At 46.7% G+C, this 21,215-nt stretch overlaps 1 protein-coding gene across 4 annotated transcripts in view; it reads left to right on the forward strand.

The window, feature by feature from the left end:
* GSE1 (Gse1 coiled-coil protein) overlaps positions 1 to 21,215 on the forward strand; it is a 444,053-nt gene that overhangs the window by 99,905 nt on the left and 322,933 nt on the right. Inside the window, exon 1 of one of the 4 annotated variants that reach the window (XM_053400053.1) lies at positions 20,298 to 20,427. The exons of the other annotated variants lie outside the window; for them this stretch is intronic. The gene's annotated coding sequence lies outside the window, so the exon portion shown is untranslated. Of the gene's footprint in view, positions 1 to 20,297; positions 20,428 to 21,215 lie in introns of those variants that run through there. 4 annotated transcript variants of the gene reach the window in all.

Raw genomic sequence — 21,215 nt, forward strand, 5'->3', positions numbered from 1 at the left:
CCCTAGGCTCTGTGGTTTAATATAATTAGGTACATAGTGCATACTCAAAAAGACACACCATACGTACATTTAAAGTACCCCTCCAAAGAGTCCTGGGAACTATGGTTTGTTAAGGGTATTGTGAATTGTTGCTCTGTGAGAGGCAGACTACAGTTTCCTGGATTTGGTGGGTGGGTTCTTTAAATGCATGCATTGTGCCTACAGCTCCAGTATCTTTTTGAGCATGCACTGTGTATCTACCCCTCATTAGTAAGAGAGGGTCCTAATGGATGGATCAGGTAACTGGTGAAGGGGAAATAACTTCTCTGCCTCAGAACCTGGAGAGGTGTGGAGCCAGGCTGGTGTGTTTTAAGGCAGCTTCCTTTGTGACTGTGATTGCTGGGCCCCACAAACCTTGGAACAGAAGCTTCTAGATTGGAAGTTGCAATTTAAAGGCAGCCTTGGGCCACATCTTCTCCTTCCAGAAATTCATTACTGTGCCCAACTGCTCATATACATTTCACAGACCAGCAGGTTGTGTGTGTGTGTGTGTGTGTGTGTGTGTGTGTGTGTTTTTTACTACGTTATAATTAGCGCTGTTTTGCCTGGCAAATGAACTTCCTCAGCTGATTAATTATATGGATTTTAGTCGATTACTCAGTTAATGAATTGGTTTTCAGTGTGAACCCTAAGCATGTTTACATCCTGGTCCTTGAGCTCAGTGGGGCTTACTCCTTAGTAAGTGTACCTAGGTAAAAGGTAAAGGGACCCCTGACCATTAAGTCCAGCCATGGATGACTCTGGGGTTGTGGCGCTCATCTCGCTTTATTGGCTGAGGGAGCCGGCATACAGCTTCCGGGTCATGTGGCCAGCATGACTGAGCCCCTTCTGGCGAACCAGAGCAGCGCACATAAATGCTGTTTACCTTCCGCCGGAGCAGTACCTATTTATCTACTTGCATTTTGACTTGCTTTCGAACTGCTAGGTTGGCAGGAGCTGGGACCAAACAATGGGCGCTCACTCCGTCGCAGGGATTCGAACCTCCGACCTTCTGATCGGCAAGCCCAAGGCTCAGTGGTTTAGACCACAGTGCCACCCGCGTCCCTAGTGTACCTAGGAGTGCAGCTTAAATTGGCATGTGAAAAAAACACACAGTTCTATTTGGGGACGGGGGAGGGCTACATAAGCACATGTAGGCATGTGCTTCAAAAGGCAGCATCTCAGAAGAGGCATCCCTTCTATCTGTGTGAGAGAATGTGGAACTCACCCTTTTAAGATGGTACTTTCCATATACATTTTATGAGAGAGAGGGTGGGGGTGGGGGAGCCTGCTCCAGCAGTCTCTCCTTCGGTACATATCTCCAGTTTCTCTCTGTATAGTTTCTCCCATATCAAACATCCCATTCTTTAAGATCAGCAGATCAGGCTCTCTTGCTGGTCTCCCCTGTACAGGATTAAGTCATGGTATGAGGGGCCAGGGAAGGGCCTTTTCAGGGATGGCTCTTTGCATGTGCAACTCACTCTTGTAGCATTTAGCAGAGGAGAAACCTGATTGCTGCTACTAGTAACTGCCATTCAATTTTTTTGCTAGTTTGTGTTTGTAAAAGATTGTTTTTTATATGGATTTTAGGTATTCTTTTCTTGTTTTGGTTGTAAACTGCTCTGTGGCCTGTCTGAAGGGTGGGATATAAATAATCTAAATCATTCAGTCCATCAATCCCTGTGATAATCTCTGCTCCTCCAACTCTGCTACCCTCAGCCAACTGAAGGTTTCTTGATCCTATATATGTAATTTCTGCTCCCTGTGTATGCAACTCCCTCCCATAGCATGGGTGTGGACTGGAGCCACCTATCTCTTCTAGGGACTGATGGAAGTTGTAGTCCAAACCATCTGAAGGGCACTTCGTTGGGGAAGGCTTCCCTGGAGTGGTTCTCCTCAACACTATTCAAAGGCAGCTTGGGGGAAAAAAATTGTTTGTCTGCAGAGGTGGCGCTAAGAGATGATGTTGTTATCGAGAGAGCCCCATCTCAGCCAGTGGTTCTTCCCCCATCAATACTTACGGGGCTGCCTATAGTTGCCTAGATAGAGAAAGTCAGAGCTGGGAGAACAGAGGCAAAGGCCATTGTGTCAATGATTATGCAAGTATGTTTTGTTTGCCTGTCTTTTATGGTCACCTCCAGCATGTAGACTGTCAAGGAGTAGAAACAAGAGCATTTGCCTAAAACTGTGTGCCCCTCATCCCCCAGCCTTAGTGTCACAGTTTTTGCTTCTAGAGACAGGTTGCTATCTGCTCCTGGTTCCTGATTTCTTTGGTGACCTCGTTCTCACAAAGAATGAGGGTCAATTTGTGACAGAGCTGTTGACAAGATTTTCCTTCACTCAAACTGAAACAAACATCATGCACCAAGCAAACTAGAATGTCAGGAAGAACTCTTCTTTTTGACATGCTAGATTTCTTTATATATGTGTATGTGTGTGTTGGGGGGTATTTTTTGTTTATTTTAGGGAGGAGCATTCAACTATGGAAGGCCCCACTGGTAGTCTGAAGTGGTACCATCCAAGAATAGGTGTAGCACTCCATTCCCTGTTTGTGAGAATTAGGCCTGTGAGATGAGATTTTAGCACCAGGATAGGAAATTGTGTCCATGCTTTGAGACATTTAGTCACAAGGTTTCCCCCCTCTCCTTATAATGGCTTTGGAGTGGAGAGGGCTATGCCCCATCTTTGCTGAGTATATTGCTACCGACATATTATACTGTCATTTTTATTGTTCTTATGCAAGTGGGACATGTAAGAAAGTATTGTGTTGTATCCCCAGACTCTCAAACGAGTGCTCCTGACCTTCCTTGGCTATATGATATAACCTCAGAGGGCTTCCAGACCAGAATAAATGCATTTATTGCTACGGTATATAGTAGTGGGCAGAGGGAGGGCTTGCCTGGTGAGCAGGAAAGAGGAAGAGTCACCTGTGATCTCACAGGTACTTGTCAGACCATTTTAAGAGGTTTTTAAATTCCTTCCCCATTTGATTTACAAATGTCAGAAAAGCTAACACAAAAAGTTCCATTTACACAGAGGGATATTAAGAAAAGACACTTTTTATCCAGTGTGGTGCAGTGGTTAGAGTGTCAGACTAGGTTCGAGAGACCAGGATTCAAACTTGCACTCAGCTGTAAAGTTCATCAGGTGAACTTGGACCAGTCATTGCCTCTCCCTCTAACTTCCCTCACAGGGTTGTGAGGATAAAATAGGGAGGGAGGAAACCATGGCACCGCCTTGAACTCCTTGGAGGAAAGGTGGGATATAAATGTAATTTTAGTCTGGGTTGACTTTATTAAATATATAAAAGAGAGGGAAGAGGCTCAGGACATGTGAGTTTATGGTGCTAATGTAAGCAAAAAGACCATGCTAGAGCATTGACTAGTATCTTGGGAGCTCTATGCTGCATGCTATGGAATTTGTGGAGAGAGAGAGAGAGAGAGAGAGAGAGAGAGAGAGAGAGAGGGAGGGAGAGGGAGAGAATAAGCATGCTGGCTTTCAGTTGAGAACCAAAAGTTCATCATGGTTGTGTGTTATTTCAGTGTCTCTTTCCCTTTCTTGTTATGCTGTGCATATGGACTGAGAAACGGTGCTTTGTGTTTCTCTTACAAATGCCATCTGCCAAGTGTTGGCCTATTGGTGTGAGTGGGTGTTTTGAAAGACACACGTTATGTAACCTATGGCAAGTCTGGTGTATGTGTGTGCAGGGTTCTAACTGGGCTGGGGCAGAAAGAGCATATGAATGTAAGAAGAGCCTGCTGGATCAGGCTAAGGGCCCATCAAGTCCAGCATCCTGTTTCAGAAGAGCCAACCAGAGGGCTATGGGATCCCCAAAGCAAGACCTAAGCACAACAGCTCTCTCCCCACTTGCAATTCCAAGCAACAGTGGAGGTGGAACATATCCATCATGCCTAGTAGCCATTGGCAGCCTTATTCCTATGAACTTGTTTACCCTTCTTTTAAAGCCATCTAAGTTGATGATCATCCTTACTTCTAGCACAGGCTTCCTCAAACTCGGCCCTCCAGATGTTTTTGGCCTACAACTCCCATGATCCCTAGCTAGCAGGCCCTGTAGTCAGGAATGATGGGAATTGTAATCTGAAAACATCTGGAGGGCCAAGTTTGAGGAAGCCTGTTCTAGCAGGTGCAAATTCCATAGTTTAACCATAGGCTGTGTGATGAAGTATTTTTCTTTTGTCTGCCCTGAATCTTCCAAGACTGAACTCTAGTCTTATCAGAGAGAGAGGGGGACAGAGACACAGATTTGCTTCTGGAGTTCTAAGTCTTGGGGTTCTAAGTCTTACTTTCTGTGGGTGGCAGTTTCATGCAAGTCCTGCTTTCTATGCATAGCAATCTTCATGTAAAGTTTTCCTGCTGGGTTGAGGGGCGGGGGGGGGGTAGGACTTTGAAAGCTTGCAGAATTGTGGCATCTTAAATTTGATTAACCTTTTAATGCTAATCTGATTTGGTTTGCCCCCTGGCAGAATAAAGCCTAAACTGCACAGGAAGAGGTCAAACTGTCACAGCTGATTCGCAAACTTCAGGGAAGGGCTGTAGCCCAGTGCTAGAGCACCTGCTTTGCATGCACAAGGTCTCAGGTTCAGTCCCTGGAATCTCCAGGTAGGGCTGGGAGAGAATGCTGCCTGAAACTCCAGAGAGATGGTACCAGGCAGAGAAGACAACACTAAGCTAGGTGGACCAATGGTCTGACTTCTTATAATGCCTATGTTCCTTTGTTTACTATGGCTATTGTTTCCATACCCATTGATCACACTGCTTGGGGCTTATGTGAGTTGTAGAGCAAGTTAAACAAACTGAAATCTCCATGGAGTTGGCCATATTAGACTGCTACTAGTGTTGTGGCACCTAAAAGGCAAAACAGATTTACTGGGGCCAAAGCTTTTGTGGATTGGAGCTGATTTCATTAGAAGAAATGTCTATGCTAAGTTGACCAGTGTATATGTGTGTTTATAGGAAAATAAATCAGAAGCACTACAGCCAAAAGTCCATGGAAAGTAGAAGAGGCTGTCTGTAATTTTTCTATGCTAGCCTCAAGTGCAAATCAGATAAGCACAGGCACCATTCACTGTGGGAGTCACTGCTTAGAAAACATTTTGCCCCTTTAGGAACATGGGAAGCTGCCTTATACTGGGTCAGTATTGTTAGCTCTGACTGGCAGTGGCTTTCCAGGGTGCTTTTTGCAACTCCTGTTCCTTCTAACTGGAGACTCCTAGGATTGTACCTGACACCTTCTGTGTGCAAAGCTTTGAAGATATAATCAAGTGGTGTGTAATTTTTATGAAATAAGTAAAATAAATAAATAAAAGCAAGTACTCTCCTTATGTGGTAGATAAAACCTTGGCTTTAGCTGATTAAAAGCATAGCAGACAAACACGTCTATCCCTGTGGAATGTTGCTGTGAGAGGTCAGGGTGCTAATCTTGTATACATTTGGGCTTTGCATAGAAATGTCACAGGCTGTGCCCCTTCCAAGTTCATGGTTAGTATTTAGCCCCACAGCTAATACATTTCTCTCTACATTTCCTCACTGCTAACTGCTTTTATTTCCTTTCTCTCTTTTCATGCATCTGCTGCACGAAAGCCTCTGTCTCAATCAGTCATTTAGTCTTTAACTTGGAACTTGTACGGCAAACCATTAAAAACACTTACATGCTGCTGTAGTAGCCAGAGCCTAACACTAGAGGGCGCCGGAATTCTACTGTGGCATCCAGTTCTGCACACCAAGTTTGCAGATTGTCCTCCTGCTACACTGTTTACTCCTCCCCTTTCTTTCCCCAGCTGAATATTATTATTATTATTATTATTATTATTATTATTATTATTATTATTATTATTATGTTTTGTTCCTACCACTAAGATCCCCCTTCACACATGCACACATTTGGATGGAAAAGTAGCCTTCCATCAGAGTGGAGGAATGCCAGGGAGAAACTGCATGCAGACAGCTCTATTTCAGTCTCTTACAAGGGGCAAGCTTCACTTCCCTCTACTGTTCTCCCTCCCACCTTTCCTCTTTCCTTATATGTTCCTGGGCCAAAACCTTGGGCTTTTATGGCTCACCAGAGACATTATTAGCAGATGTTTCGGCCGTGATGTATATTGCCCCACTGCCTAATTGCCCTGAGCATTTCTTCATCCGTTTCCAGCTGCCTGCAAGAGACAGGATCTGAAAGCAGCTCATGGAAGGCAGCAAATCTCCCCGCTGGGCTCCCCTCCCCCTCCTCCCCCTCCCTTCTGTACGACTCTGCTTCCCTGCTGGGAGAGCCTAGATGGAGCCGCACAAGGAGAGCTAATGGGTCTCCTGCCAAAGGGTGGCAGCTCCAAATTAGATTCACCTTTTAATGCCAGAGTAATCCGATTTGGAGGGCTCTCTGGCAGAATGCAGGCTCAATTGTACCTGGGAGAAAGATGGGCAGACAGCTCTTATTATGTATCCCTAGTGGGGAGGGTAAAGAAGAAGAGGCTATAACTTTTAAGAACTGTCTCCGCCATCCCCTTTCCTCCAAAGAAAGCAACACAGGAAATAAAAAGCTTTTTTGTTTTGTTTGGGGGGGGGAGAGACAGAGAGGGTAGAGAAAGGCTTGGGTAGGCAATCAGCCGGGATTAAATTTGCAGCACCTTTCAACATCCGCTTGATGTGCAGAAATTAGCAAGTAGTAATGCTTATCTCTATGTTGTGAAAGGGTTGCTTCAGCTGGTTTTTGCCCATCAAACCATTGTTAAAATCATAAGGGCAGGCCTGGTCTGTCTGCTCCCCCCCCCAATAATCCTTTTAAACATAAGAAGAGCCCAGCTACATCAGGGCCATGACCCATCGGCTTGTTCAGCATTCTGGGGCTCATCCACACTTCTGCTTGTCCTGTGCCTAGAAAGCACTGGTGGTTTTGCCTTAACCTTGCCATATTCCCCTGGAAAACCCACTCTTTAGCGCTAAATCAAAACAAACGACAGTCTACGGAAAACTTGATTGCTGTTTGTTTCAGTTCAGCACTCAACTGCGGGTTTTCTTGGGGGAAAAGCTGTGGGGAAACAGAAGTGTGGATAAGCAGTGGCCAACCAGATTTTTTCTGGGAATCCCACAAGCAGGACCTAAGTGCAACTGCACTCTCCTCATTTGCGATTTCCAAGAACTGGCATTCAGAACTATGCTACCACTGACTGTGGAGGTGGAACTAACCATCGGACTAGTAGCAGTTGATGGCGCTATCATCCATGATTTTGTCTAATCTTCTTTCAAAGCTTATCCAAGTTGGTGGCCATCACTGCCCCTTGTGGGAACAAATTCCAAAGTTTAATTAAGCATTGTGTGAAGAATGATTCCTTTTGTCTGTCTCAAATCTTCCAATATTCAGCTTCATTGGATGAGCCCTTTAGGTTCTAGTAATGTGATAAACTTTTCTCTCTCCACTCTCTCCACACCATGCATGACCTTATCTGCCTCTATCACATCCTCCTTTTCTCACCTTTTGCCTAGACTAAAAAGTGTCACATGTTGCTCTAGGTGTGTTGCTGTAGTTCCTTGAATATTGGTGTTGCCCCTTTCTGCACCTTTTCCACCTCAGCAATATGATTTTGGCATGCCATGTCTTTTTAATGCCATGGTTCTTGCCCAAGACCTGCCTTAGCATGTAACAGTGCCTCTTTGGCCCATTCTTCATTGGTACTCAAAAATACTTCTGTCACTTTGGCTGGGATTAATTGCATGAAATGTATTTGGGTGTGGCACTGTCAGGATTGGGAGGTGGGGTGCTCCAAGGAGGAGATGGATCCCCCCCTTCATCTCTCTCTCTCTCTCTCTCTCTCCTTGAGCAGCTGCTCCTTAATAAGCTGTTAACGATGATACAGTAAGTGGAAGCTGGCAGTCCTGTGGGAGCTGCCATGATTTATGTAATTGGTCTCTGAGGAGACATGAGGATCTAATATTTACATGCCAGTATTAGTCCCCCGGGAGCCCTGTCTGAGCTGCCAAGGCAGGGTATGCCTCAACCCACCTCCTTCAATCTGGGCCAATCATTCATGGAAAGAGCAACTCAAGGAGACTGGCTGTAGGGGGAAAGGAGCTTTTTGCTTAGCTCTCCCCAGTTCTGGCTGGGGAGGGCTCTGAAGCATTCTTGTGCTTCAGACTGCCTGTGCCTCTGAGGGTGCCGTTTCGCGCACTGCTGGTTTTGCACATCAGTACAAAATTAGAAGCACTGAGAGCTGGAGTCCTGGCTGTGCAAACAGCATGTGCTCTCTGCTGCTGTCCTGCCATTGCCTTTCTCTGTAGTCGGGGATGGTTGTGGGTCCCCTCAGGCTGGAGCTGCCAGCAAACAAACCGAGGAGGCCGGATGCCATATTTACATGTGTTTCATCAGATGATCTATGAATGCTTAGTCCTTCAGAATTTGGTCCTTTCAGCTTAGTTTTCAATTCATTTTGGAGTGAATTTCCACCCCGCTTTTCATTCTAGCACATAAGTATCCTCCTCATTCTAAGTTCAAAGCACTACATCATTATTTCCAGAAGGGAGAACACACATACACCATTCCTTGAACCACTGGGGAGTGTGATGTGGAACTCTTTCAGTACGAATGAGAGTGGGTGATGGTAGCAGTGGTGTTCCCATGGTGGCCTCTTGAGGACAGGTCTGCACTGGCAAGCAGCCGTGGAGGGGGGGGGGTTGCTGAGAGGAGAAGTGTTTCCCAGACCCCTCTTCCTCACATACAGGGAAGACTCAGAAGACAGCGAGCAACAGATGGGCTGGGGCTGGTGCATTGTTGCTGACAGGTGTGAGAAGGACACCAAGCACACACAGCTGGGGCCTCTGGCTTGTTTTACCTGCCTGTTTTGCCGAAGGCCAAGACAGCTGCCTTTGGGAGACAAGCAGGTGATTGCCTTGGAAACCAGACCTGTGGGTGGGTGTTTCTGTGCAGTCCTGGGTACCGCAAGGTCTCCAAGCAACAGCTGTGTGAGACTGAGGAGGTCAGCGGAGAGGCAAAATAGGGGCAAACGGAGAAGCCCACAGGAACGTTTCCACCCCTCCCTATAGCAGATTTTCTAGGGCTTGGCCTATGTTCCATATGGAGGGAGAGGGATTAAAGGGACTTAACCCATATGGCAAGATTAGTGATACAAAGAAACTGGCTTCCCTGGACCAAACAGCAAAAAAGAAGAATGATGCCAGACCCAGCTTAAATTGACTCAGGGGTCAGCCCTATATCCTTTTCCCAGCGCCATGTCTGTAAACTGGAACATATGAAGAGAGTGCCTCTAGACATGTGCAGAATGGTTTTTTCTTTTTTGTGGCTTAACCATAGATTGTTCCTCCTCCCATATCTGAGGTTTATTGACAGAGGCTCCCAGTTATGCTGGAGCCCCAGCAATTAACCATTTGGTATCATTAAATTGACCTTGGAAGGAATTGTAATGCCTATCTCCTCCACTTGGGGGTGTAAAGGGAAGTAAGAGTTCCCAAGTAGAAAATAAAGACATTGGTTTCCAATGTTTTTCTCGCCACAGACCACTTGAAAATTACTTGGGGTCTTGGTGGACCACTTAATAATTTCTGTTTGTTGTTGCAATTGTAATTCCATAGAATTAAAATTGAAATACATAAAATACAACAAATGAAGCAATAAAACAATTAAAAATCAATGTGGATATTGCCGTCTCCAGTCTTCAGCCACAAATCCACAGACACACCAAGGATCACCTGAATGAAACTTGCAGACCGCTAGTGGTCCACCAGACCCTCCAAGTGTCCCTATTTTACAGGTACATCCCTTATTTTGAGAAGCCATCCCGGTTTCTGATTTGATCCTGGAATGTCTCACTTTTCCTTAGGATGTCCCTATTTTCATTGGAGAAATGTTGGAGGGTATGGTCCATGGACCACAGTTTGGGAACCCCTGAAATAAGACCATTAGCTCACATTGATTGCTTCCTGAGGCTGTTTCAGAGGCTTTTGACTTGGGGTCAGAGGCATACCAAGTGGTTGGTGAAACCAGCCCCCATTGGGGGCTCAAAAATAACCTATCAGACATTGGAGTCTTCCTGTGACACGTGGAGCACCCACTCCCCCAGCACAATACTCTAGCACCTGCTTTGCTTGCAGAAGAAATCTGCCAGGATCTCCAGCAGGAAAAGCTACTCCTGCTGGAGGGGACGGAAAGGGGTTTCCCCTCTTCCTGGCTTCCTGGCAGAGAGCAGCACAGGCACCCTATTCAGCCCTGAGGAGGCATGTTCCTCCTGTCCAGGCAACCTTTCCTGCTTCTCAGATTTCCCCCCCTGGGGTATGGGTGAGTGTCAATACAGCTCCTTGCCCAAGGGCACAAGGGACCCCAGGTATGTTTCTGCTTTGGGTTGCTACTCTGAGCCAGCAGCTCCTGTCTTCATTAGCAAAAAGTGCCATGTCCTTTCATCTCAGGTGAGAAAGGTCAGAGCAAAGAGGTGTGTCTTCAGCACTTGTATAGTGAAGTTTCCAAGACCAATGCTGTGGGGAGAGAATGCCCCAATTTGGGAGCTGTCACAGAGGGAGCTGTCTCCTGGCCCACCTCCACCCCAAGCTTCTGAGGGTTGTGGAACTACCAAGAGGGCTCCCCTCTGCTTATCTTAACTCCTGAGAGATTCTGCAGCTCTACCAGCCTCAATAGGCAATTTAGTACCGTATTTTTTGCTCTATAAGACTCACTTTTTCCCTCCTAAAAAGTAAGGGGAAATGTATGTGCGTCTTATGGAGCGAATGCAGGCTGCACAGCTATCCCAGAAGCCAGAACAGCAAGAGGGATCGCTGCTTTCGCTGCAGTTCTGGCTTCTGGGATTCAGAATATTTTTTTTCTTGTTTTCCTCCTCCAAAAACTAGGTGCATCTTATGGTCTGGTGCATCTTATAGAGCGAAAAATACGGTAATTTTTGAGGGCTTATTTGCAAGCTTATTTAAAAGCCAGGTGCATCTACTCTGCTGTCTCCAACTTGGAGGTTTTAACTTCTGCAGACTCTACACGGGAGAGGGAGATGAACTTTCAGAATGGCTGGCAATTCTCCTGGCAGCTCAGCTCACAAGAGCAATGTTTTAGCAAGGCATTCCCTAAAGTCAAAACATACAAAGGAAAAAATAGGGCAGTGATTTTTTTGGTGTTTTTTTTTGCCCCAGGGACAAGGCAGGAAACAGGTGCCACCTCTGGTAAACAGAGACAGTTGGCACTTACATTTCAGAGGTTGAAGTGAGTTCAGAGGTTGTTATCCCAAGACACCTTGAAGCCCCCAGAGTGATCCCAGGCAGAGAGAGGACGCTTTAAGAAAAAGGTAACAGAAGACACTTTTGGCCAGACTTGTGTCACCCCCCCAAGTCCTGTGCCTTTAACAACCGCCTGTCAAGCAGAAACAAAGCAAGTAAAGCTCTGTGGGAGGAAATCTTCCTTTTTGCTGCTCTCCACAAACGTCCTGTCTCTGGGTTTCATGTTTGGGAGAGGTGAGGGTGAATGTGTGGGGCAATGCTAGGGATGCCTCAGCCCTTCCTATTAATTCCAGCCTGGCAGAGAAGCCCAGCTGATTTCCCCAAACTCTCCATGTAATGAGGCAAGGGCTCCTCCAGACTGGTGTCTCCCACCAGCCCCAGCAAGCACAGCCAGGGAGTTTTAGTTCAGTGACATCTGAAGAACCAATGGTTTCCCACACCTGACCTAAGGGCTGCCACTTTTCTCAAGCTGGGTTAGTTATTCTGTTGCAGTTGCAGACTTCTAGTTCCTCTCTTGGCTGTATGTGTGGGAAGGGCTGTTATCCCTGTCTAACCAGAACCTGGGCTGTTACGTAGAGAGAGATGTTGTGGAGGCACAGTGAACTGTATTCTCGAGCAGCGGCTACCAGGCAGGCATCTGGGCAGTGGGGACGTGGTGTTGCCTCATGTTCTTTGAAGAAGTCTTGCGTGTACTCAGTGGCTGATGCTGAACTTCAGAACTAGTTTGGGAAAGTGCTTGTGATGCTCATGAGGGCTGTTACGCTATTAAAGAGATCACAGTGAATTAATAAGAACCTCACACAGTTGACCAAATCTTTTATAAGTTGGCATATGACTAAAACTGCAATTGGGAAGGAAAAAATGCATGCTTTGTTTTTAGGTAACGTCAGTGAATGTCGTAGTGTGAACTCTTGTCAGAAGAGGCATTCCTTTCTGTTCTGACTGTAAAGGCAAGGAAGGGATGCCTCTTTGAAAGTGGTGCATGTCATTTTTAGGGTTTTTGATTTAAATGCAGTGGTACCTCGGATTATAAACACTCCGGGTTACAAACGCTTCAGGTTACAGACTCAGCTAACCCCGAAGTAGTACCTTGGGTTAAGAACTTTACCTCAGGATGAGAACAGAAATCGCGTGGCGGCGGCGCGGCAGCAGTGGGAGGGTCCATTAGCTAAAGTGGTACCTCAGATTAAGAACAGTTTCAGGTTAAGAACAGACCTCCGGAATGAATTAAGTTCTTAACCAGAGGCACCACTGCAAAAACTTATAATAACCTTTTTAGAAAGCAACAACAAATGTTAACTGGGAATGATTTAATGGTCATTGAAAATGGTTTTCAGCTGTGGGGACCACAGGCTGAACAAGAGTCAGCAGTGTGACGCAGTGGCAAATGAGGCTCGTGCAATCCTAGGTATAAAATGTACATGAATGGCTCTGTCCATTTTTGCCTCTGGTTGCACTGACATGTGGCTCTCAGAAAATTGTCGAGGAGGGTGTGTGAACGTTGGACTGAAAAAGAATTCCCTGCGCCCCTGGTCTAAATAAATGCACCAGTGCTCTTCTGACACGTCTTCTCTAGGCAACCCAGCTCCTTTTGGGGAAGAGACCCAAACAAGGTCTGAGCTTGGCAGCTGAACAAGGGCCAGGGAGTAAATGGCTTCATAAAAGTAGCAGCCAGTCTGAGCTGGAGCAAAGCTTGGATCTGCTGCCTTATTACCCTCGGCACAGCCTGCCAGGGTTCTTGGAGTGGCATCTGCTTTCTGCTTGGCTCCGGGTCTGCCTGAGACCCTCTCTCACTGGCAGGAGGAACCTGAGACAGAGGTGTTGTGGGCAGGTCCCCATGGGGCTGTGCCAGGAAGAAATGCTTCTTCTCATATTCTTTGGTTTGCAGAGGCTCTTTTCCTTCCAGTGCCTGGCTGGTTGCTGCCTTGTTCAAGGAAGGGGTCTGCCCTCAATATGCTGTGTAATTTACCAGGGATTTCTGATCAAGAGCACAGCATAGATAGCAGAAAAATCTAGCCAGCTGTTCTTCCTCTAGTTTTGAACTCATGACAGGAGAGTTAATGTCTGAGCATGCAACAGAGAAAGGGGTCAGTGGAAAGGGGAGTTAGTTGTCCTGGGAAATGACCAGTGAGCAAAGCTGGGGTCCATATAGACTTGTGTGAGAAGATGGTGCAGGGTATTTTTTATGACCTGGCTGTGGGTGTTACACACCATGATACTCTCCCTGCACCCCACATTGTTTCCAGTCACCTTAGATCACGGGTGTCAAACACAAGGCCCGCGGGCCGAATCCGGCCCGCCAGACCTCGTCATGTGGCCCGTGTAGCCGCCACCGGCCGCCAGCCTTCACCTTTTATTCTCGCTTTTTTTTTTTTGACACAAGAAAGCCGCCTCTTCAGCGCATGCACGGCAGCCTGCAAGCCAGAGAACGTTTGCCCTCTAGCGGCGCCTGCCGTTCTACACAGGAAACCTCCACTTTACATGCATTCAGGAAACCTCCACTTGTTTTTATATTGAGCGCATCTTGAGTCCTATAGATACAACCGGCCCTTTGAGGGTGACCAAACTGCTGATGCGGCCCCCGATGAATTTGAGTTTGACACCCCTGCCTTAGATAAATTGATGGCAGATAAAACTATAATTGGCTACTGGCCACAATGGCTATGTTTAAGAACATAGTTTCTGCTTGTACACTTTCCAAAGGCATCTGATTGACCACTGTGAGAATGGACTAAATGGACCCCCAATGGCCTGATCCAGCTTCAGGGCTTTTCTTGTGCTGTTATATTATTTATGTTCCTGTGTTTGAGGCCTTCTTGTACCCTAAGCGCCATGCAGATGGATGTAATATATTAAAATCAAATAAAATACATAAAAGTGAGAAGACATCCTAAGTTTTTTTCAGATGTGTTTTGTGCTATCAGAGGATCTTGAAAGTTTCCCTTTTTTAGTCTTGCTAGTTGTACAGAAATGTCTCTTGCCTTGTACATCTTTATCTACCACGGAAGAAGTGGGTGGCCGGTGGGGTGGGGGGAGAGACCCTAGACTTTCCCCCTCTGTCCCCTTCCCTGCATTCTGCCCTTCCTGATTGTCGAGGCCCTTTTGGGAACGATGTCTCAGTTGGGGTCACGCCATGCTCGACTCTCCGACCTTTGCCCTCACAGCCAGTTGGAAGGGCAGCCCTATCACTCCCCGCCCCCGCCTGCCGCTGCCTTCCACCTTTGTTTATCCAGACTCCATCAAGCCAGCTGCCCCTCACATTCCATTGTTGCCATAGGAACCCTTTGGCATGTCAACAGAGCGGCTGCCTTTGCAAAGGGGGTCGTCTGTGTCCACTGGCCTTTCTTTTCTCAATAGGGGAAAATGACCTCTGAGGCTTGGATCCTGGGCTGGGGTATGCAGCAGAGTAGCAAGCTAAGCAAAGCACTCTTTACAAAGGGATCATGGAAGGCCTAGGCACACCAGGAATAATCTGTAAAGGCTCGTTTCTGTGGTGCATGCACTTCCCGTATGCACCATGACCTGGATGGCAAAAACCACCTCTGTGTGGCAAGGGGTCCAGAAGGGTCAATGATCTTGCATTTAGGCAGAAGCTTGATGAAAGCACTTTGAAGTTCCTTCCAGCAAGGAAAGGGGGGCTCTTGTCAGGATCCCTGGATGAATCCTAAGCACTTCAATTGTAGGTTGCAAGTTCTCTCTAGCCTCATAGACTCAGGATAGATGATTTGCTCAGATTTCTATCTTGAGGGCATGGCACAAGGTTACACACCAAGCCTAAAGCTCTTATGATAGAGGATAAAATTCAACACAATGGCAATTGGATTGATAGTTGCCTCTTTAAATAAGCCAGGAGAAGATATTTGAATGCTTCTAGAAGAAAGTCTACTTTTAAGAAGGTGTTCCACAACTGTGGATCAGGGGCACTCAGTTCACTAAGTGCATTCACACACACCAATTTCCCATTGACTGACTTCAGCAAGAGTCAACTTGAATGTATGAAACAGCCATCACAGATCAAAGACCTTAGATAGGCTTTTAATTCTGCTTTTCATTCTCTCAGATGCAATATTTTTCAATGGGAGGCAGTTTATATCACTTGTGAGTCCATGATGTGATGTGACATGTATCCGTCTTTGGATCTGCAATTTTTGCCATACGCAGAGATATAGGCAAGCAGTTGTTGTTTTGGCTGCTGGCGCTATGATCCTTTTACTCTTGCAACCAGCTTTTGCAACCACACCACCCCATTTCAGATTTGGGAGTTAGGGAGAAAGGGTTCTCAAACCAGAGGAATGACCTCCAGGCAGGCCTCAGCCCTCTCTATGGAGAAACTAGCAAGGGCTGTCTCTGACCAAACAGGCTCTCGCCCTGCAGCCACAGATATTGCATGACTAATGGATGCCCCCCCCATCCCCGGCTGGCTTCCAGTCATTGCAGACGCTCTCTAATCCCTGTTTTTGCTGCTTCTGCCTCCTTAAAAAAATGTTCAGGGATGGGAGGAACAGCTGCTTCTATACCCCCAGCTCAGTAAACAGAGCCTCCGTGTTGACCTAACAGCCATCTTGACATGCAGAGAAATCGCCTACATTTCCATGGAGCCTTTTCTCCTCTCTCTCTTGAACTCTTGCGCTCAGCATCTGCTCTGTGACTCACCCCGGCTGTCATTGGCTGCTCAGGAGACAATTAACACACACACACACACACACAGAGAGAGAGAGAGAGAGAGAGAGAGAGAGAGAGAAAGGTAGCCCCCCTTCCCTGTGCCAGCGCTGGGACAGAGATTAATGGGCGCATTTGTTTGGTGTGAGGACAATGCACAGGCTAGGGCTTGGAGCGAGGGCTGGTTGGAGCGTGTTTGCCCCCCTCCCCAGCCCCCTTCATTGCCACTGCCTTTGTGTGCATCTATCTGACTCAAAGTGTAGAAGGGACTTGAATAGACCGAGGCAGGACAAACACTCTTTGCATTTCAAAAGGGGTGGTGGTGGAGAGAGTGTGTTTTGTGTGCATTTTTCTTTTCTGCCTGCCTGGGTCCTGCTCAGGTTCCTCCTGGCATCTGCTTGCTTGCACTACAGAGGCCTGGACCCAGGTGTTGAGTGTAAGGTTCTGCTAGAGTCAGGGCAAGAAGTGAGTGAGAGAGAAGCTTTTCCGTGTAGGAATTTTGTCAAAGTCTGTTGCAGGGATAGTGATGGAGGGTGGCTGTAAAACGGGTTGGTGAACTACGGGGGGGGGGGAGGAGGCATGGAAGTGGCCCTATGTGGTCTCTCTATGTGGCCCTTGGGATGCTACCCAGACCATGCCCCCCACTCACTGGCCCTGGTCTACACTCTTCCCAAGTTCCTTCGTGTGTCCTTGAACTCTGCTAAAGAACCACGTACACCACCTTGAGCTCCTTGGATGTTAGATATAAATCTAATTATATTAATAATTAATGCCTCTTATTTGCATTGTGAGTGGATAGAGATGATGTGCACAAGAGGGAATGCACAGGAAGCCTCTGGCTTGCTGTTTGTAGGTTACTGTAAAAAGGGAAGAGTCACACCTGTAGGTCCACCTCTGGCCCCATCCATCATTGGCATGCAGCCCCCAGAAAGATGCCCACCAGGGAATACTGAAAAAGAAGCAGTTCCCATCTCCCATTTTAAACATTGATGGTGTCATAAGGTGATGTGCACTGTCTTAAACGAAAGCTCGTGTCAGGGAAGGGTGCGGTTAGAAAGTCTTCTTAGAAAGTCTTTGAGCTATACAGACTGTGCCGAGTCGATTCGGACCCTGAAGAAACGGCCCACACATAGACTGTGTGAAAAGGCTTTGCTCATGTGTTCCATCCCTGCATAACATAAAATGGAAAGAGCAAAGATTTGTCTGCTTTACAGTTTGGGGCACTCTGTGGCACCTCTTCTTGATGGCTCCAAGTCCATATTTTGAAAAAATAAGTAAAAATCCTGCATCTGCTTGATTAGCTCAACTGACATGCTCAGCCAGCTAGCCTATCCAGGTTTTGGAGTTTGCTCAGGCTTAAGTTTTCTTCCTGGGGTAAAGGAGTAAGGGGTGTAGAGAGACATGTTTATGTCCTATGTGGGATCTACTAGGTACCTAGCCTGCATCTTCTTAGCCGCTTGAACCATAGACCATGGGTGTTCTTGCAGCTTCTCAAATGTGCAGAAGTGTGTTTGTAAGATAAGCCTATCGGTGGCTACTGATTCTGATGGTTTTGTTCTACCTCCCCTGTTGGAGGTACTATGCCTCTGAATACCAGTTGCTGGATACCTCAGGAGAAGAGAGTACTACACACACCTTGCCTGTGTCCCAGCAGGTGTCAGTATAGTGTGAGGATGGAAATATGAATCCGTCTTCCATCAGTGGCCTGGATATATGCTTCCCACCTGCTTGCCCTCCAGCTTCAATGCTAGGATTTAGGAGAGCATCTGCTTCCCTGCTGGGGGAAGGGAGAGGGAGTTGTAGTGGGGAGGGGAAAGGGAGGAAGGGAATACACAACTTTTTTTCTTTGTGCTTTTTCTGTCTCTGGGTGCTGCCAAACAACTTGTTTATTCATCCTGCTTTGTTTGCAGGGAGATAAGACCGCATTTGCCATTTAATGGGCATTCATTTGGATTTGTTTGTGGGAAGGTTAGATGAGGAGGTTAGAAGCAAGCGTTATCCCACACTTTCCAGTGCATTTCCTTGTCATTTTCCTTATCACAAACAGTCTAATTTTTGCAGGAGGGGTGGGCAGGGGAAGCAGGTTTGTTCTGAAACAACTCCCCATCACCTAGAATTGCACACTGTGAATTTCCTGGTATGTGATTGAATCCCACCCGAAAATAGCAGCAGTCTGGAAGCACCCTCTTTCTCTCTTCTGACCCACTTCACAACTGGTAGCCCATGGTGCTTGTGAGCAAAGATTGTGCCAAAGGCTAGTATGCCAGCATTTGCTCTAAGTTGTTTGTGGTGCACTGATTGTGTGAGCTGTCTCAGGTGAGGAAGGAGACACTCTTGAAAACTTATCTGATGTAAATTAGCAAGCAGCATGAAGAATTGTTATCTAAAATTGTTTTCTTTATTTCACACAGGTACATGCCAGACATTTAAAGCACCTTTTCACCCCCCAGTGGATCCTGGGAGCTGTAGCTTACTTCTTACAAATTTACAGTTCCAGAACCTTTAATAAACTACAGTTCTCAGGATTATTTGAGGGGTAATGTACTTTAAATATATGATGTTTATGCAGTCTTTGTTCTCTTGTTTTCTCTACTTTGTGAGTGGAGCTACCTGCAAAAATCCAGCTGGTTGTTCATACCTACTTGGTTGTTCCCATTCAGATTTCTTCTGTCTGCTGCAGATGCAACATTGATGTTTAGCATTGCCTGTAAGTCATAGAGTCACATTAAGGGTGTTGGTGGATACTTTTATGGACTTTCCATTTCTTACAGCCTCATCCTAACCATACTTTCTCAGAAGTAAATCCAGCTGATCTGGCTTTTGAGATAAAGGAATGACCATAAAGTTTCAAGCCTATCTGCATATCCATGAGGTCTAGAAACTTTAAAAAACATAGTCTCAGGATACAGAATTCTGATTGCTTGCGTGATAGTAGAATTATGCTGTGCGTTTTCTTTTTTTTTACTGTATTTGCACTTCTGTCAGATTGAAACATATTATTAATTAATTAATTAAGTAATTAATTACCGTAATTACCTGCCCTGCACCCTAAGGGCCCAGAGCAGGTTACAACACAATATTGAAAACAGTTTAAAAGAACTTGCAATCTCAAAAATAGGGTTGGTCCTGAAAATATACACCTCAGGTGTCAAACGTCAGGGTAAAGAAATTCATATTCACTGTACTGTAAGCTGTATGCAGAAGGTACCAGGCAGGCATACTTCTGTGAGAAGAGAATTCCACAATTTAGGGGCTGCCACAGAGAATGCCCTCTCTTGGGCCAACATTCCCCCCCCCCAAGCTTCTGAGGATGGAGGAACTGCCAAGAGGACCCCCCCCACTGATCTTAGCAACCAAGAGGGTCTATAGAGAAGGATGCCGTCTTTCAGTCATAGTTTTGACGCCTGGCAGAACTCATTCCATTTTTGGATTCTATACAGAACGTTGCACACACACAGTTGGTGCCAAGTATTCCGTTGCATCTAAAGTTAGATCTACTCAGAGTAGGTGCATTGAAATCAGAAGACATTAGTAATTTCATTGGGTCATTAATTTCATTGGGTCAACTTAAAGTAGATTTCACAGCAGGCAAGGCTTCCTCTCCCCACTCACTTGGGATCCAGTCCAACACCTCATAGCTAATACTGTTTCTCAAGAGAAGCCCAGCACATTAGATAACCCTACCTGCCTCCTCCCACCCATCCTTACAGGTGGTTTCCCTCTCAGCCCCCCATAACAACTTTCAGCTGTGTGTGGAGATGCATGCTTGTGCCTCCCCAGATCATGGTGCCTCACAATTGGCACAGTGCCCCAGATCAGTGCCCGCCCCCGCCCCCCATGCCTGGAATGGTTGGGCCTGCCTGCTTGCCTTGGGGGCGGGCATTGCAGGCAGGCAGGCGAGCCCTCATTAATTATCTAATCTCCCCTTTATGTTTAATTTACAGGCTGTAGCTGCTCTGGCCATATGCTCCTTTTGTTGTTCCTGCCTCTTTGTTGTGTCAGCCTTGCTTTGCCTCCTCTGATTTGCTTCTGACTCAGAAATCCGCCCTCCTCCCGTGCATTCTCTCTCCTCTCCCCCCCCACGTCACCCCAAACACGAGGCAATTGCAGGAAATTCCCTTTCAGTCCTGTCCCCCGCCTCCCCTTGCAACCTCCTCCTCCCCCGCCAATCCATCACTGTATGCGGTTTGCTGCTGGCTGGGAATTTTGTTTGTAGATTTCCTCTCCCTCCTTTTCTCCCCTTCCTTCCTTCCCCACTATCATCAGTTCCAGATTTGTAAAGGGGATTTGCAACTGTCCGCAGAGAGGCTCCCCTGTGCTCCCCCCCTTCCTCCCCCCTCCACAGCAGTGATCCTCCTTCCACCCCCTTTCTTGATCTCTCTCTCTCTCCCCCCCCCATCTCTAATCTGTCAGCAGTCCACTCCAGGAGACGGTTTTGGCTGGCGCTGGTCCTCAGCACCCCCTTTGCCATTGGCGGCTCCCCCGTGTCTATCTCTCTCTCTCTCTGTTTCTAAGGTACGTGTAAAGCAGCCTTTGATGTCATTTATTGTCCAACACCCCCTCCCTTTTCCTACCAGGGGCTTGCTGTGGGGTTCTTGGGGAACAGACGGACACTTGCAGGGTTTCTGATCCTGTAGAAGCTCAAGCGTTCATTAATGGGTCCCTGTCTTATGGGTGGTGGGCAGAAGTTTTGCAAATGATACTCCTCTCTTTCTTTCTCCCACTCTCCTGTGATGGCAATAATTAGAAGTCCATTGTGTGTCCCCAAAAAACTTGTTGCTGACTTTCAAGGCCATTTTCTTTCTCTGGTTTCCTCCTCTGAAATATATTTTGTTAACTTGCTGCTCTAGCAACCTGCTTCCCAGTTCCACCTCAGATCTGCCTGCCCCCTCATTTTGGCTCCTGAACTGGAGGGAATTTTGACTAAAGCTCAGTTTACATTCTGCACCTGTCTGCTTGTGATGGGAGAGTGAGAGAAGACAGGTGCGGAGGAAATCTCTCTCCCCCCCCCCATTTTCCAGAAGTTAATTGCCGGGACTGGTCCAAACCTTTTAAGTTGGGGATGGGTGGGACAGCCAAGAAGGTCTAGCAGTTTCAGGGGCTGCAAAGGTCAAGTTGCTTAATGTAATTCTGGGACAGAAGGTGTGTGTAGGGGGCAGGAAGAGCTGCACTTAGTCCCCTCCTTGACTTCTTGTGGCGTGCCCTCCTCCCAATTTTCTGGTGTCTATTCAAGAACAAATTATTTGCTGGCTGGGTAGGAAACTTGCTGCAAACTTGCTGCAAACTTTTGCCAAGTGTTTTTA

The sequence above is a fragment of the Podarcis raffonei genome, chromosome 8 (genome assembly GCF_027172205.1).
Source record: "Podarcis raffonei isolate rPodRaf1 chromosome 8, rPodRaf1.pri, whole genome shotgun sequence".
Taxonomy (NCBI): domain Eukaryota; kingdom Metazoa; phylum Chordata; class Lepidosauria; order Squamata; family Lacertidae; genus Podarcis; species Podarcis raffonei.